Here is an 18,271-nt window from a genome sequence, read left to right on the forward strand (position 1 = left end):
AAACTGTTTTCATTAGCAGATGCAGCAGGACCATTGCACTTCCCTGACCTCATTGTGCTCATTAACATGGGAAAGGGCAAGGCTGAAACAGCAAGAATAAAAGCTCAGGTCCATGTGAGTGAGAGAGTTTGCCTGTCTTCCCTTTTTTGTGCATTGTTGTGTACAATTGTGCACTGTATTACAACACTTGGAAGGCTAGCCTGTCATCCCACAACATATTATTTCTGATCTGTGGTTTCCCTTGAAGGAAGTAACAATCTGTCAGTGTTGTAGGCAACATTTATCCAATGAAAATAGGGATGTCTTATACAACAACAACAACAACAACAACAACAATAATAACAATAACAATAATAATTTTATTATTTATACCCCACCCATCTGACTGGGTTGCCTCAGCCACTCTGGGCAGCTTCCAACATATATAAAAACATAATATAACATTAAAAACCTTCCCTATACAGGATTGCCTTCAGGCGGCTCAGGGGTCAGATAACTCCATACTCTCCAACATAAAAGAATAAATTGTGTGCACAAACTGTAGCCCAAATTGAATTAACATAATTATTGACTTTTTTTAATACACATTTTGAAACATACACATGTTTTCTGTGCCAGAAATCTTGCACATAGTAGTAATGTGTAAATCCACACAAAGGTAGATCCAATTTTATGCATTTTCACTTCAGAGTAAGTCACACATTAAGTTTAGTGTGCATAAGATTGTTGTTGTTTAGTCATTTAGCTGTGTCTGACTCTTCGTGACCCCATGGACCAGAGCACACCAGGCACTCCTGTCTTCCACTGCCTCCCGCAGTTTAGTCAAACTCATGTTAGTAGTTTTGAGAACACTGTCCAACCATCTCATCCTCTGTTGTCCCCTTCTCCTTGTGCCCTCAAACGTTCCTAACATCAGGGTCTTTCCCAGGAAGTCTTCTCTTCTCATGTATTGGCGCCTCAGCTTCAGGATCTGTCCTTCCAGTGAGCACTCAGGGCTGATTTCCTTCAGAATGAATAGGTTTGATCTTCTTGAAGTCCATGGGACTCTCAAGAATCTCCTCCAGCACCATAATTCAAAAGCATCAATTCTTCAGTGATCAGCCTTCTTTATGGTCCAGCTCTCACTTCCATACATCACTACTTGGAAAACCATAGCTTTAACTATACGGACCTTTGTTGGCAAGGTGATGTCCCTGCTTTTTAAGATGCTGTCTAGTTTTTTCATCACTTTTCTCCCAAGAAGCAGGGGTCTTTTAATTTTGTGACTGCTGTCACCATCTGCAGTGATCATGAAGCCCAAGAAAGTAAAATCTCTCACTGCCTCCATATCTTCCCCTTCTCAGCTTATTTAGTAGGGGTCTCCCCTTCACAGTTTTGAAAGCTGTTCCCAGTCACCAGGGTTTAAATTTAGTGAAGTCAGAAACTTAGCAACCTTACCACCACCAATTTTCATAATGCTGCCATGTTTAAATGAAGCTGACATCAGAAGTCTGGAGGCATCAGGAGTGAGAACTTCACCAGTGGCAGGTTTGAGGTGTACTGACATTAAAATAAATGAAGTTAGAAAGCTGGTGTGATGGGAAATCAAGGTATAGCAGGAAGGTGCCAAAGGCAAAGAGTGGAGGAGATGCTAACGGGAAGAATGCAAGGACAGCCAAGGTCTGAAGGATCTAAAGGTTGACACCGGGTTATATATGGACGAGACATTGTGTGTGCACAGCTAGAGATGAATCAAATCAGGGTTGAGAAATCTAGGGTTGCCATATCTCTAAAAGTAAAAACCAGGACATAAATAAACCCTATCACAGAAAGGCCAACTAACTGAATAGTTCTGGCACATTCTCCTGCAGGTAGAATTTAGGGAAGATGCCCTCATCCATTCCATACATACTTTGATTTGATTTTAATATATGTGCTCCTAAACCTAAGGTTTATCTGGTCTGTTACAATAATTATGGGGTAAGGTGGGGGAGCAGTATACTGGGATGTAATTCTAATGTTGTATTCCCAGAGGTGGCCTATATATTTCGAAACAATGTGGGTTTTTTCATTCTTTCTTATTTTCATTTGGGTTTTTGGTCGTGTGTGGTTTTGGATTCATTTTCAATGCCTCCAAAGGTTCCATTGTTATGAAACGGTGTGAATAGCAGAGAGGAGTTTATAGCATTACAGTAACCCACACGGTTTTGGGATTATAACATGAAAAGGGAAGGATAGTTCATAGGGTTTAAATGTTAGCGTGGGGAGTCCGTAACACAATCTCTACATTATTAAGTAGTGTAGCATATTTTATAAGCACTGAACTCCTTCTCTTTATTTGGTGCTGGAAATAAGCCCTAAATTGAATCATGTATTATCTTTGTAAGGAAGGAAGTACTGCTATCTAAAGCTAAAAGAAACCCCAGTTTGGGGAGGAACCAATTTTACTTGAGCTGCGCCAAATGTTCACAAGATTTGCTTCTCTATGCAAAAAGTAGGCTTTCAAGGCTGTTTGAAAACCCACCCTCTATTTTCGAGGTCTTTCGTTTTGAAATTTTACTATTAAATGACCTGATATGCTTCTCCCTCTTTAAGCCTTCTTCAGTGTGTCATTCCAACCAGCCCAGGGTCAAATAGTGAACACGAAGCTCTTATGGTGCCACATAGATCATCAGAGTTGGCTATATGATTATGTCACAGAGGCCAAGCTATTTCCTCCCTTTGCTCTCACTCAGGGACTTATCTCTTTTGGCGAATATATACCAGGGGTCCTCAAACTTTTTAAACAGGGGGCCAGTTCACTGTCCCTCAGACACTGTCGGGGGCCGGACGGGAAGTTTTGGAGAGTGGGCTGGCGCGCTTGTGGGAGCTAGGCACCTTGGAAGCCGGGAGTCCGCAGGAGCTGGCTGAGAGCGGCACACACTGCCCTGTGCACCTCCTCAAGAGGACAGAGACAGAGACAAGGATAAGCTGGTGCCTCACCTGCGGCTGCCACCCTGTGCAGGTGTCTCTGCCCCTTCATCCTCCTGCTCCCTGGAGGTGAAGGCTGCTGCCTGGGCCACTTGGCCACTGGCCTCATCGTCCTCCACCATCACGTTGGCCGTCAATGGAAGCATGGCAGCAGCCCCATTGACCTCTAGCCTGGGCTGGCTGTCCTCCTTAGGAATACTGCTGCCGCCCCCCTCATGGGGACACAGATTGGCAGCAGCCACAGGACCACCAGGGCGGTGGCGGCAGGAGGAAGAGGCCAAGCGGTGGCAGCTCTGCCAATCAAAGACCGTGCCTGGTTTACCTCAGTGCAGCACAGCGTTTGATTGGCTGGCAGAGATGTCCCTGTGCCATGCTGAGGTAAACCAGGTGTGGCATTTAATTGGCAGAGACGTCCCCACGCTGAGGTAAACCAGGCATGGTGTTTGATTGGCAGAGCCGCCGTCACTCAGCCTCTTCCCCCCGTTGCCATTGCCAGGAGTCTTGGCTTCGCGGCGGGTTCTTAAATGGCCGGGCAGGCCGGATTTAGAACCCTGGGGGCCTGATCCAGCTTGGGTGGCGTAGTTTGCCTACTCCTAATCTACACTGTTCTGAGCTGGCTGACACAGTTCTACTGGCTTTTGGTAACTATGTTACTGGGTTTTATATATTGTATGTTAAATTGCTGCAACCCACCCTGGGATCTTCAGGGTGAAGGACAAGAAAGGACTGGAAATGGATCTTACATTAAATAAATATAAATAAAACTCCTTGTTGACCAGGCAGCAGGCTCCCATGCTTTGCTGCACTGCTGGTTTTGCTGCCTGCCAGTGCAGTGTAACAGCATATTCATGCCACTCCAGCTCTCAGGATGCATAATTGCACATGGCTACATGGGATGGAAGGGATGCGGGTGGCACTGTGGGTTAAACCACAGAGCCTAGGACTTGCCGATCAGAAGGTCGGCGGTTTGAATCCCCGCGACGGGGTGAGCTCCCGTTGCTCAGTCCCTGCTCCTGCCAACCTAGCAGTTCGAAAGCACGTCAAAGTGCAAGTAGATAAATAGGTACCGCTCCAGCGGGAAGGTAAACGGTGTTTTCGTGCACTGCTCTGGTTCACCAGAAGTGGCTTAGTCATGCTGGCCACATGACCCGGAAGCTGTAAGCTGGTTCTTTTGGCCAATAAAGGAAGATGAGTGCCACAACGCCAGAGTCAGTCACGACTGGACCTAATAGTCAGGGGTCCCTTTACCTTTACCTTTACATGGGATGGAATGTACATACATGGAGTATGCATGATCATCCCATTAGAAGCATTACACCAATGATATTTGGATGTATACATACAGAGGTTATCCATTCATGATGTTCTGCTTTTACCTTGATGTAAATACACATCCGCAGTCAGTGTCAATTGGTGAACCAAGGGGGAGAAGTCTGTTGTCCCTGTTTCAGAAACAGGTGGGCTTTCCTTCTTCTCTACAACATCCTTGCATGTGTTTGTATCCTTTCCTGTGTATTTGTGTGTAGGGGAGAGTGAGGGTCTTTCTGTTTTGCTTTTTGCTTATTCTTGTGAATTGTATTTTGTTTGCTGAAAATCTGTGTGTGGTTGCTGAAAATCTGTGTGTGTGGTTGTAGACTCTGGATGCTGGTAAACAGGTAGGATTATTGGTGTGGGTGAAGTAATTTTGGGCACGTGTCAATAGGCTTGGGATCTTAATAGGTATTATTCTGTGTATGAAAATATTAATAATAATAATAATAATAATAATAATAATAATAATAAGCACTTTTTAACATCCCCCAAAGGTTTAGTGAAATATTTCAGAAGTTATTTATTTAACAAAATGTATAGAGTGATAAATACAATAAAAATAAAAAAAAATTACAAGCGGTTTACATAAAGTGGTGGAAAATATTTAAATTTAACCATGATTTCACTAGTGTGCTTTTAAATAATGCTTGCAATAAATGGTTTTTCACTCTATAAGAAGTTTTATCCATCTTCCCCAAAATGCAGAATTTACTGCCATGTTTCTTGTTGTTTTTCCTGTTCTTACTACTTCTTTTTAAACTCATGTCTTCCTCGTCTAAGACATTTACCATTTGTCACATGTAGAGTACAGAAGGGACTAAGGAAATGAATTAACCATACTCATCAGGTTTTAGAGCACAGGACAACATGAATGTCACTTTATTTTCATTTTCAAACGCTAATAAAGCAATCAGGCACATTTACGTCTCATAGATTGACACGGAATGACAAGATGCATTATTCATGAGTAGGAAATGCAGGCTTGTTGGCGGTTTGTTACCTGTGCAATTGATTTCCATTTTCAAAATGAATAGAAATGCATATTTGTTGTTTATCACCGATAGAAATGCCAGAAAGTCTGGTAGCATACATAATGAGGAGTGCTTTTCCTGTTAATCATAAATAGGATACTTAGACTTTTTCTCTCATCAAAGATGGTTTGATATACAATAACATCTTAATGTTCCAACATAACATCCTACTTTCCCAAGTTTCCATAATATTGTAATGCAACAAAGTAATAGAACTCAGAATGAAACTATGTAAAAACGAGTAGACTACAGTGTCAATCGATGGAAGAACATTTAGAGTGGTACTCAACTAGGTCCACTGAAATTAATAGCCCTAACTTAAAGGTAAAGGTACCCCTGACCGTTAGGTCCAGTCGCAGACGACTCTGAGGTTGTGTGCTCATCTCTCTCTGTAGGCTGAGGGAGCCGACATTTGTCCGCAGACAGCTTTCAGGTCATGTGGCCAGCATGATTAAGCTGCTTCTGGCGAACCAGAGCAGCTCATGGAAACACCGTTTACCTTCCCGCTGGAGCGGTACGTATTTATCTACTTGCACTTTGACATACTTTCTAACTGCTAGGTGGGCAGGAGCTGGGACCGGACAATGGGAGCTCACCCCGCCACGGGGATTCGAACCGCGACCTTCTGATCCGCAAGCCCAAGAGGCTCAGTGGTTTAGACCACAGCGCCACCCGCATCCCAGCCCTAACTTAGTTAAGTTCATTAATTTAATTGGGTTTAAGCTTCGTAAAAATTAGTCGAATTGCTACCCTTATGTCCCCTCCCATGGTGTCCATAACATCTTTCTTTTTTTTTTACTTTCTCCCAAATGAGTGAAAGGTTTTCATTCCTTGTTTTTTTGGGGGAACCAATGACTTTAGGGTGCTGTCACCACAGATGAAAACCTGCCCACCAGCTAGTGTGACTTGGCTGAGGAGATGACATAAGAGGCTTAGCATGTCCCTTCCTCTCCTTATGGCAACTAGAGGTTTGGGTCGGTGGGTGTGACTAGATCTGAACTTCCCTTCTCCCCAGACTAGAAGCTATGTTTAGGAGTGGGGAGAAGGAAATTAGACTATGTTGGTGGCCTTCCCTTGTTTTCCCCACTCCTAATATAGCTCCTGTGAGCCTGTGTTGCAGGAGGCTTACCACATCCTCAGAATCTAGAGGTTGAATTTTATTTGGGAAATAAGTTGTAGGTTTAGTTTTGGAAAATTGGCCCCAGATGACTCAGGCAATGTCCTCTATAGGAAATCTGATAGGCATGCAAAAGAGTGAAGCTGAAGAAAGGAAACAAACTTCTCCCCACTCCATGGCAGTCAATTATAAACATTGAAGGGGGAAGAGTTAACTCCCCGCCTTAACATTTGCTGAAGAGTTAAAAAAATTGCACTCTTAGTAGCGGAAAAATTAAATTCCAGTCCCTTGATCTATCAACACTGAAAGTTCTAAGGATTTGGTGCACTCCAGAAACAATACCAAAAACATTCATCCAATGTTTACTACACTGGTTTTCACAGAAACTTCTAACTGGTTTCACCACTCAATTTGTGTTCCTGAACAGCAGGCATCAACAAAGAAGAATTGTTTTTGGTTTTCTAAAAAATTTTTAAAAATTGCTTCTTTGTAATGTCTTGTCTATTTTGCTCACCACTCTGTCTCTCGGATGCTGGCTTGTCTTTGCATATCGTATGTTCCTGCCCAGCAGAAGCTCTACTGTGGCCTTGGAATATTTTATACTCCTAAGTCCCTCTATTGTTGTCTGGTGGATGCCCTACCATGGCCTGGGATGCCTATTCTCTCACTTTGCTTTAATGTACCATTGAAGATTTCATAGATTCATAGAATGGTCGAGTTGGAAGGGGCTCTGAGGGACATCTTGTTCACCTTTGCAATGCAGGAATCCTGCCCACAACTCGAACTACCAACCTCTGGTTAATAGCCAGACACACTGACCCATTGTACCAGGGTACAACAGTACATTTAGTACTATACACTAGTACAATAGTGCCATTGTACTATTTCTCTCCCCCCTCCCCCTTCTTCTTTCATTTTAGCAAACTAAAGCTAAGTAAGTATATCTCTCATGCCTTCTTTCATCATTCTTGGGTTGTTGTTGTTGTTGTTCACTGCTCTCCACTGTTTCGCCTTTCTCTTCATTCTACCTTCTCTCTTATTCAGGTGCCCTTGAATATGAGTAGTTCCCCCATTCTCCTCTTGAACAGACTACAGTAACTTGACTCTAAAGTCATGTGTTATTTTCTCTTACTAAACTCATTTTTATTGTTGTTAAGTTCCCAAATCTCAGCTCAGTCTCCCATTCCTGGGAACCTTACAGAAATGCTCCAGTATCTGGACCCTAGGTTATACACGCTGTGCTCCCATTCATTTGGCAATTCTTTTAGTTCCTGAGCCAGCTCCACTTTACTGAAATTAGCCAGGGGCTGCAGATGAAAGAGTTTCCCTAAATACTAGGGTCACCGGTAGTTCCTGAAGGGCATATTCCCCCCACATGGAAGGGTGTTCAAGTTGAAATGCGTCTTAGAGCAGTGTTTCCCCACCTTTTTTGGGCAACGGCACACCTGTTTAATCAAAAAAATCTCGCGGCACACCACCATTACTGCCCCGTGACGTCAGCGCGCAGCGTCACGCCGGGAGGGACGCACGAAAGTGAAAGTTTTCACTTTTTTTCCCTCCCCCTTGCCGGGGAACCTCCAAGCTTTGGGGGTGGGGGTGGGGAGGCAGCAGAGCGAGGGACTGAGGGACGGCGGCAGCTGAGGCGGCGGCGGCTGTTGTGGTGGTGGCGGCGATAGCGGGCGGAGGAGGGGGCGGCGGCGGGAGTTGCTGCTGCTGTTGTTGCTGCTGCTGCCCGGACATGCCGGCCTCCTCCTCCTCCGCTGTCTCGCGCTCCTCCATTTGCACGCGCTGCCCCGCCGCTCGGCACCACCACCGCGGAGCCGCCCCCGGCTCGACGCGGATCCTCGCCGCCGCCGCCTCTCACCGCCCGACTCGCCCGCCTCCCTCCCACGGCACACCAGCCGATGTCTCACGGCACACTAGTGTGCCGCGGAACACCGGTTGGGAAACACTGTCTTAGAGGCTCATGTCTTTGAGCAGTATGGGAAACAATGGCGACAAATAGGAAGAATATAAATGATTCCCACAGGGAACAGCCCTGCTCTCAAAACTGCGAATTTCATGTTAAAGGGGACCCTCAATAATTGGTCTTAACACTCCAAAATGCACATGTTTTATATCATTTCTGAAGGCCTTGTGAGTGTTGGAAACATTGGACCAGTAGCTTGGTTGTAGGGCTCATTCTCAATTCCTGACATTTCTAAATAAAGGCATCTCAGGGAAAGATCTCAGCTTGAGATCTCTGGGAAGTACCCTGTTAAACAGAGTAAATACTGTAGATGGATCAATGGCCAGACACAGGAGAAATCAATCCATAGATTTCTCTTTTGAGCATGTAAGCAAACCTATGTTGTCCATAATTTTTAATGTTGAGTTGCCTAGAGACTTGCCATGTGTAGGTGAATCATAAATGTTGTTAACAATAATGACAATAGTACTCACCATCATAATCTGAACATGTAAACAAACCTATATTAATTATAGCTTTGAATCTGAAGTCATCCAGTGCCTTGTGTTGCGTAGGTGACTCTCAAAGTTGTTGATGGTGGTGATGATACTAATGCTAATAATATAACGATGGCATCTGGTTTCTCGTGAGTTTTTTAAAAATAAACAAACAAACAAATAGCAAATGGTTGGAGTCTTGAAGGCTTACCTTGTTCATTTGTTTCTCCTACTCTTTTATTTGAGCTGCTTCAAACTTTAATGTGCTCACATGTTCACTGAAAGTATTTCTGAATGAGGAATGCTATTAGTCTTGATAGCTGAGAGTGCTATGCTAACATTTGCCCTTCAGTTTCCTTCCCTTGCAAAACAGGCTTCTGCTTAATGCCTCGTTCTCAGGGGCATTAAGATCCAACAGAATTTTGTTTGATGTGGGATGGTAGTTGAATATGGCATGCATGTTTTTTCTTTCCATTAAACATCCCTCAAACACTCTGCAGCCTCCCTGGCTGCTCACGCTTACTAATCTCAACACAGACACACACTGTGGGATGAGTTGCCTCAGTATATCTTCCCCTGGACTTTGATTAAAGCAAAGGTACCCAGGAAGTCTGCACTGTTCAGACCACTGATGAGACAATTTGTAGAATGAAAGAAAGGACACTGACAAGTGTCAATCACCTAGCACAAAAGTAAGGTTGGGATGGCAAACCCTTTCACCCATCCCATGATAATTTCATTTTTTTAAAAAAAAATCGTCTCCTCTTCTTGGATAATTTTTGAATGTAATCCCCCCCCCCTCATTAATTCATGGAGATTGATTAACAAAAAAATGAGTAATTTCTGTCACAGCAATAACTAATAGCTAAACAGAACCTTCATATTTACAGGCAGCATACTGGTGGGTAAAAAGGGTTGCTGTTGTGTGCTGCCTGTGAACTTCCCACGCAAAAGGCAGAAGCACAGAATACACTATCCAGCAGGCAAGAACTTCTATACCTTTGGCAACTGTGCTGAATTGCTTATTTCCCTGAAGAGGATACCAGGACCTTTACTGATTTCTCTGAAGGCCTCCCGATGGTTCTGACAAGTCTAGTGGTAGCTGGAATGTATGACCAAATCAAATCAAAACATATTTAAAAATTGTTGCTGTTTAAATGGCTAGATGGTCAGTTAGTTGTTAATTCTTGGCACTTAACACATATTTTTAAAAATATGTATTTTTGACCCAAGCTTTTCATTTAACAGAATGCCTCCACTTTGTTTACTACTGCTCAACTGCAATCTCGTCAAATTCTTGTCTCTGTCTTGAGCTAACATTGTTTTGGTCTTCAGAGGTCCTTAAATCAATCCATTTATGAGGCCATTCCTGAAAGATGAATGAAATATGGCAGTGGAAGCTGTGTGGTAGTGATGCAGCCCTGTACCAAGCTGTCACATTCGTGTGGCTTAGTCACAGGCAGTCAATGTGGCATATGAGTATAGGCTCTTTGGCTGATCAACTATTGTCAGGGGCTGGCCAGAGAAGGAGGAATGATAGAGACCACCTTCCCATCCTGACTCTTCCAGGGAGGAGGAAGTGGAAGATAGTATAAACTTACAACAGTGGGAGGTCACAGCTCAGAGGCAGACGAGGGAAAAAGTTGAGAAATAATGGGAGAGGAGGAGCAAGCAGAGCCGGAGCAGCAGCTGGCTGACACGTTGTCACTAGAAAGCATTCCAGACCCTCCATCTCCCAGAACCTGGCAAGCCTTAAAGGTAGGAGAGCAAAGAGCTCAAAGACAGAGGGCAGGTAACAGCACATGTAGAGGAGATGATGATAATAGTGAATGAGGAAGTGGCGATTCACTTGGGACAACACCATTATCCAAGAGGCTGGGTTCTATAGCCTCTCTCTGTAAAGTATGAAATAAAAAAGGACTGTAAGAAACTTTTCCTTGTCTTTATACTTTCCTGGGCAACCAGCCGGGGGCTGCTGACAGCACCCTGATAACTATTTTGCCATGTAGCAAGTAACACCTACTTGCTTCTCTCTCTGTGTGTGTCTGACAGAGAAGAAGAGGACTGCATGCACATGCACACACACACTCTCTCTCTCACAGCTTTCAAGAAGAAAAAACCTTAAGGACAGAATTCAACTAAGTTGTGTGGAGCGAGGGCCACCCAGAAAACAGGACTTCCTCCCTCGCCTCCCTACACACTCCCAAAATCTGCTCAGGAGGGCTGGTCACACCTCCAGAACATGTGAGGGGCACATAGTGGGGGGGAGAGAGAGAGGGAAGTCCCATTGCACATTCATACCTCATTTCTTGCACACCTACCCCACTTAGGGACTTCATTGAATTCCGCCCTATGTATGTGCCGTTAGCCTGTCTTTGGTGTTGTCACTTGGAGTAACTTCGGGTTTTCTGGGGAGAAGCAGAACTGATATAGAATTGATATTGTCATGTGTTGGGTATTACCCTCCAGGCTTGCTTTTGCATCTCTGCAGCACTTCCTCCACATGGGTAGGATATTAGAAAAGTCGCCTTAAGAACCTACCTACATTTGCTTGAGGATAATTAACTGGCAAGTGGTTTGACAGGGGTGTTGAGATTTCTGTTGAAGATCCTTAGCTCCACTCACCTTTCCCAACATTCCCTTTGGTGAAATAATGTCTATTAAAGCACTTTAAGGCTGTGGTATAGATGTGCCCTGTGCCTGTTTGGATGGATCCTGTAAAAAGCTACCTAAAATTTTCCACTTCATGGAGAGGGAAAGATCTTAAAGATCCAATGAGACAGCACGATTTTGCTCTCAAATTGGTATTTGTTTTAAAAGTGGAAGCATAAGCTGACATGTTGTTAAACCACTGATTATTCCAGTGTTCCGTCTGTTCAAATTTATGAGTCATTTCCCCTTGCTTCCTTTTCTATTCCCCTTTTGCAAGAATCTGAACATTAGTCTCCTAAAAATGACTTGCGAGCACCAGATATCATTATTCATGATCAAATATTTGTGTATCTCTAGGCAGCATTTACACCAAGCACCTGCTGTAAGTCACATAACTTCAAAAGAAGCTCTTGAATAGGTAGAAAAACCCCGCATGTGTATTTCAATAGTTCATCTCTGCAGTTCTCCCTTCTGTGTTTCTTCCTCTGTGCACATTTTCATAAATGTCAGGACGGTAGCATTGCATCCCCCTCTATGCTTATTAGAGCTTGATTTTCTGTTAGCTCCAGTTCCTCCCACCCCTGCATGCTCTGGGATAATTCTGATATTCTGCCTTTTGTGTATGTCTCTAACCACTCTAACCTTCCACTGAGATGTTGCCAGTGCATAAGACCACTTATGGGGGTTGGGGGAATCATAAGAAAGAAATAAGAACATGAAATAATGGGCTAAGTACCAATGAAAGCAAATGTTTTAGTATGTCAGTAGCAAATTTGTTATGGGCCATGCCATAGCAGGTTACTTGCAGAAAAGCTTAAAAGGTAATATGATTTGCATTAGTTACTCATTTCCTGCACCCTCCACAAAGGAAATTATTGGTTTATTGAAGTGTGGTAACTAACAATAGCAATGTGAGATATGACCCAGGAAATCTCAGGGTTAATTTTCTTTTCAGCTGTGATTTCCTTAGATTGTCTTAGGACAGGCATAGGTAATCTGATTCCTTCAAGATACTACTGCAGTACAACTCCAACCATCCCCAGCCAGCACAGCTGATGGTCAGGAATGATGGAATATGTAGTCCAACAATATATTGATGGTATAGTGTTGGCTACCCCTGCCTTCAGGTTATCTGCCTATGATGTGAGAATAGTCCTGAGCAACCTGATAGAGGTTGTCTGAATGTTTACTGACAATGGATTGTACCCAACTAAGTTCTACTTATTGGACTTATTGGACCTATGTTAATCATGCTCATTAATTTCAGTGGGTCTGTTCTGTGTATGACTAGCATCGAAAACAACCCAACGTACGCAAAATGATTTAAATGGTTATATATTACTCAATTATTTCATTTAAGTCAATTCAAAAGTGGGAGGACGCAGAACACTAATAAGTGATCTCCGCCATCAAGCTTTCTGAAAAATCCAGAAAAGGAATGAGAAGAATGACAGACAATTCTATAGCAGATATAGCTCTCCACTAAAATGATGGTAAATTTGCAATATAGAAGCATCTAATGTTCATGAATTAATTAATCTTCTTATCTGGCAGAATCTGAGAATCAAGAGGCATGACTAGCGGATCTTAATTGCTTTGATTAATGTTGGTGAATCTCATTTTATTATGCTCGGCATCAATTCCATCCTGAGTTCATAGCGATATTAGCATTTGTGACCACAAAGCTATCTTTGTATGAACTGGATGGGCCAACCAAGGTAACAATCTGGTCTGTTTCAAGGGATGCAGCCCACTTTCAACACAAAGTTTCACTGTCTGGCATAAAGTACAATATTTTAAATGATAATGATATTACATAGCAAATGGGGTACTTTCAAATATGACTTAGAATATGCTAAAATGAGATATGGTGGGATCGCTTTTGGAGAATTTTGGGCAGGTATCTGCCACGGATTTGTTAAATATAGAATAGTCAGTACTCTGTCTTGGCTTCAGCTTGGTTCAGTATCAATGTGAATTTGCACTTCTCAAAACAGTATGTGAACTAAAATGCAGCTGACCTTCAATAGTTACTCCAGATTTTGTGATCTCCACTCTAAAGAAGTGTAGAAAAATATGTGCATATTGGGGAGAAGAGTGCACAGAAATGCATATATTAGTAGAACTAACATTCAAAGATGCAAATTGGGCAGAATTGCTTGCAAAAATGTGTCTCTTGGGAGAAGTGCACACAAACATGCTGATGCTTTTTCATGAGAACTTTGGTTTTTTTAACTGACACAAAAATGCAGGGAGCTGAACTCAATACCAGCAAAATGAGAAACTGGAAGAATCTGAAATTGACAGATCCATTCATCCCTAGACATTATTACGGGTACAGGTATACATGGTGCAACTGAATAGCTTTCCGTACCAAGCTACTAGGTGGATGAGTGATGTGTACTCTTCATTCCTATGCCAGATTATGTTAAATTTCTTTCTCTCTCACCCACAAGCTGATCTAATTTACTCCTGTATTTCTGCCTCCTCACCTCCCTGAGTAACCAATTAAGTATGTTACATTGCTTTTGGAAACTTAGTCTGATGAGGGCATCCAAATCCCTGTAACCCAGCTGTTATCCTGAAATCATTGGCATTTTATTGGTCAGTGAAGCTGGCAAGAAATATGCATACTTTCTGCCTTGAAAATATGGCTTAAAATGAGAACTATGGAGGATTTATTCTGCTTTTATCTCCTTAAATTTGTGCAGGCTACCATCTCTTCTTGCCAACATAAAACAATTCTACAGACTCTCTTTTGTCACTTTTGGCTAAATTCAGATTTACTACCTTGCTGCACACATATCTAGGGGAGAATGGGGGAAACATCAACACCTGGTTTTCTATATACTGTTGCCACATTGTACTAATGTATTCTGCCTTCTTTAAAATTAAGACTGCTTATTCTATTTTAGCCTTGATTAATTTGCTGCTGTTATTATGGCCATCTGACTAAATGGCATGCATACTTCTATATAAAGTTTCAGATTATTCCTAACAAAACTTAGCAGTAACCAATCTCATCCTTGAATCCACATTGGTTGGTTGTCAATTGCAATACGAACCCAGTGCATACCTCTACAGGTGTATTCCCCAAAATCATTACAAAATTCCTCATTAAAGGGGTGGGATATCCTCCCAACCCCCAACCCACGAAAAGAAAACTTTCTGTAGGATATCATCCACATCCTGAGAAAGTGATTTGCTTTAGGAATCACTACTAGAAATCATGAGGAAATCATTCAATGGAATGGCCATCATCTTCCATCTGTGGATCAGAATATACCTTAGTATGTGAACCCAATTGAAAGTAATGCAGTGTGTATATAGACCATCCATATTCAGATGCACATCTGATCTACACTTGTAGATCTTGCCATAACTGTGGAAGCTGTGGACTTGGGAAGTGATGTGTTAGATTTGTATTTGCATGAATACTTAATAATCTTACTAGCTTAGGTTTTATAAAGTTGCAAAATTTATTTATTGGACTTGTATGCCACCCCTCATCTGGAGATCTTGGGGTGGCTCACAGCACCAAAATACAAATAAAGAACACAAAATACATAATAAAAACAAGAGCAGCAACAAAACAAACCCGTAACCCCCCTTCCACAAAGACATCTCACAAAATCTGCCATCCTTGCCAGTCAATAATAATTAGCAAATATTATTAGAATCTTGTGCCTAAATGAAGAAAGGTATGCAAACTTTCAGCATAAATTATGCTCCTCCTCCCCCTCCCAAGTTCTGTTATGAAGACCTGAAATTCCTGTATCCTGCGCAAAAAAAGCTTTGGGATGTGATCTTAGCCCATTCCTCAACTTCATCAGCAGTCTGGTCCTTCCCTTGTTGTCCAAACTTTGCTGGCACAAATGAAAATTATCCCAACCGAGTCCCTTGTTCAATTCTATCCTGAGCCATTATTTAAAACTGCCTGCCAGGGGATGAATGACTACAGTACACAGACTGCCCATACAATTGCAAAGGATATTGATTTCCTTTACAGTTCACATCCATCATTCTTTGCCCAAGACCTGGATGTTTTGTGAAATTGGAGAGATGCCACCATGTAGTTTCTTGCATGTGTAATTGAAAAGAAAAAAAAAGGAAAGGAAAGGAAAATGAAAACTGGTGGTGGGAGAATGGTCAACTAATTGCCTTTTCAGATGACTAAGATTGTCCCCATGCATCCTTGATTCTTTTCAATTGTTTTGCAGTTCAGAAAAAGGATGAGGTTGGAGTTTGCTGGGGAACTGTGGCTGGGTATTCCACCCACAGCAGCTTTTGTGGCTTTACCTTTAATGCACATATCCCTATCTGTGCTCAGAAAGGCTGCAGAAGAGCTCTGTGATGCTTGAAAGCTTCAACCCTGATCAATAATGCAACTCAAGCTGATAAAAGGCATTTTGCCTTTTCTGTTATGTGACCAAGATGAGAATCCTCGCAGGCAAATCAGCTGTGTGTCAGTTTCACCTCTTTGCTTGCAACATTGCACGAAATACTGATTTTCCCTTTTTGCCCTTTGAAATGCATTCATCTGCTGTACAAATTAATGATTTCAACCCACTCACTGTCTATCCATTTTTCCTGAGTTCTGCACAGATCTTTTTAAAATGGAGAGGGGATAAAGACAACAACACAGGCTTCACTGAATGGGGATTTAATGCTCCTTCCCTGAAGAGGAGAGCAAATGTTTCTGATGTAGAAATACTGAATGCAAGAAATAAAGTGTGTGAATTAATTGAAAGCGGGGGCGGGGGGTACCCTGCTGTGCAGAACTACTCCGAATACAGCAGCCTTCCTGTTTGCAAACTTACTATTCAAATGAACCCCGAGCATATGGGGGGAGGAGAATAGAAACAACTTTCAGCAACATATCTGTTTGCCATCTACTTTACATCTCTCACTCATATATCTTTATTTCTCCCCCCCTACTCCCCCCAAAAGAGGAAGGTGAAATCAAGCATTATATTTATAAGCATAGCCTCTAATCTCCCTTGCAGTGAAAGCATGTTTGTGAATCCAGAGATCATAGAAGCAAAACAACTCACCTTTCTCTCTCCAGTGAAAGTGACGGCAGCTTTGCTTAGTGCTGTGCTGGTCCGCAGCCTCTCTGGTGCCTTCTTCGTCTCTGCTGCGCGTTAGCAGTTAGCTCCAGTGATCTCTCTCTGTACTCAGGGCTTTCTCTCCCTCTGCATCACTTTTAACTTAGGCAGCTTGGAAACCGAAGCCAAAGGTACCCTCTATCTGATTGGTTTCCCGTTCAGCACCCCCTGATTAATAAGAAACGTCCCTCACACATGGAGAGCAGATTGCTGCTGATGAGGCTGCAGTCAGTGCTCAATGTGAGGAGGCTTTGGGAACGAGTCAGGAAGGTGTGGAGGCGAGATGCGAGTGTTTGGAGAGGGAGGGTGAAATTTGGATGTGCCAAACACAGTGATTTGCAAGTGAATGGAGGAGGAGGGCACAGAGAGGAGAACTCTGACAAGGACTCCCCTTACAGAAGAAAGCGTCTCTGTGCTTCAAGCCTCACTCACCCAGTCCCAATTTGTATGTTCAGCCCTCTTCCTGGAAACAAGAGGCAGTCATGTCTGCAGCCTGTAAATCAGCCAGACACAAGATTTTTATTACCCTGGCCACCTTGCATTGCAATTCAGTGCCAACTGGGAACTCGGAATTGCCCTATGCAACTGATGGGTTGAGAGACCTCCACATTTCATAAAAGTAAAGTTGAGGCTCCTCACTTACCCTAGCTCCTACCACCACCACCACCACCTTAAAAAAGGCATTAGACTTGACAACATGGACATGCGCTTCTGAGGGGAAATCCTTCCCAAAGATGCTCTCAGGGGCAAGTGAATGGGGTGGTCTTGACACTATTTGTGGCTTATGGCTCTAACCGTGACTCACTTGTCCTGCTCAACATCTGTACATGAGGCTTTCATTTGTGTAGTACCTAGTCCTAGCCAACACATATACATCTGTTTTGTATGGTCAGTTCACAAATTTTGCATGGGGCATCTGACAGGCATTAGAGCTGAGACAGGCTTTTGTAGGCAGTGGGTTATGCATGACCCTGGTCTGCTTACCAAAACTTCCTGCTAAGTTAATCCTAAGTGGCCCATTAAGAGTAGAGGTAGGGGGAAATTCAATTTGGTCCACATTTAAAGTCAAATCTATCAAACTCACAATTTCTGGAAAAGTATGAGAACCGGAACACACTTAACTGAATTTTGCAATGCAGTTGTCCCATAAACCAACATTAACAAAGATATATGTGTTAGGGGGCAATGTGTATAAAATACATACATTAGTGAAACTGGCATATAAAGGGCATTGCATTAGGGAAGCCAGCTTGAAAAAACATGTGCATTAGCACACAAAAAAACCCTTCATCAAAATGTGTTTATTAGGAGAAATCCGCACTTAAATGGCAAACAGCTACAGAAATGTGGATAACTGAATTTAAGATAGGAAAAATGAGAAACTGAGAGAGTTCAAACTGACAGATCCTTCCACCCCTAATTAAGAATGCTGTACGAGTCACAACCACTACAATTTTATGATCTTTTAGTAAAAAGTGTCACTCAGAACAGAACTCAGATCCCAAATCTGACCTGACTTTGTTATGCCTATTGTAAAAGTAGTAAGACGTTTTTAAAGCCAACCAGAGGATGATGACATCCCGCTTCAAGCAGGTAGTAAACAAATCATATTTTGGACACAATTACTATATGATTATCTTCATAAATATATGCAGGCC

At 42.7% G+C, this 18,271-nt stretch overlaps 1 protein-coding gene across 1 annotated transcript in view; it reads right to left on the bottom strand.

The window, feature by feature from the left end:
- CDH9 (cadherin 9) overlaps nt 1–16,976 on the bottom strand; it is a 134,560-nt gene extending 117,584 nt beyond the window's left edge. Inside the window, exon 1 of the mRNA XM_081206327.1 lies at nt 16,560–16,976. The gene's annotated coding sequence lies outside the window, so the exon portion shown is untranslated. The remainder of the gene's footprint in view (nt 1–16,559) is intronic.
- Between the last annotated feature and the right edge of the window lie 1,295 nt (nt 16,977–18,271).

The sequence above is a fragment of the Podarcis bocagei genome (assembly GCF_964188305.1).
Source record: "Podarcis bocagei genome assembly, chromosome: 8".
NCBI lineage: Eukaryota > Metazoa > Chordata > Lepidosauria > Squamata > Lacertidae > Podarcis > Podarcis bocagei.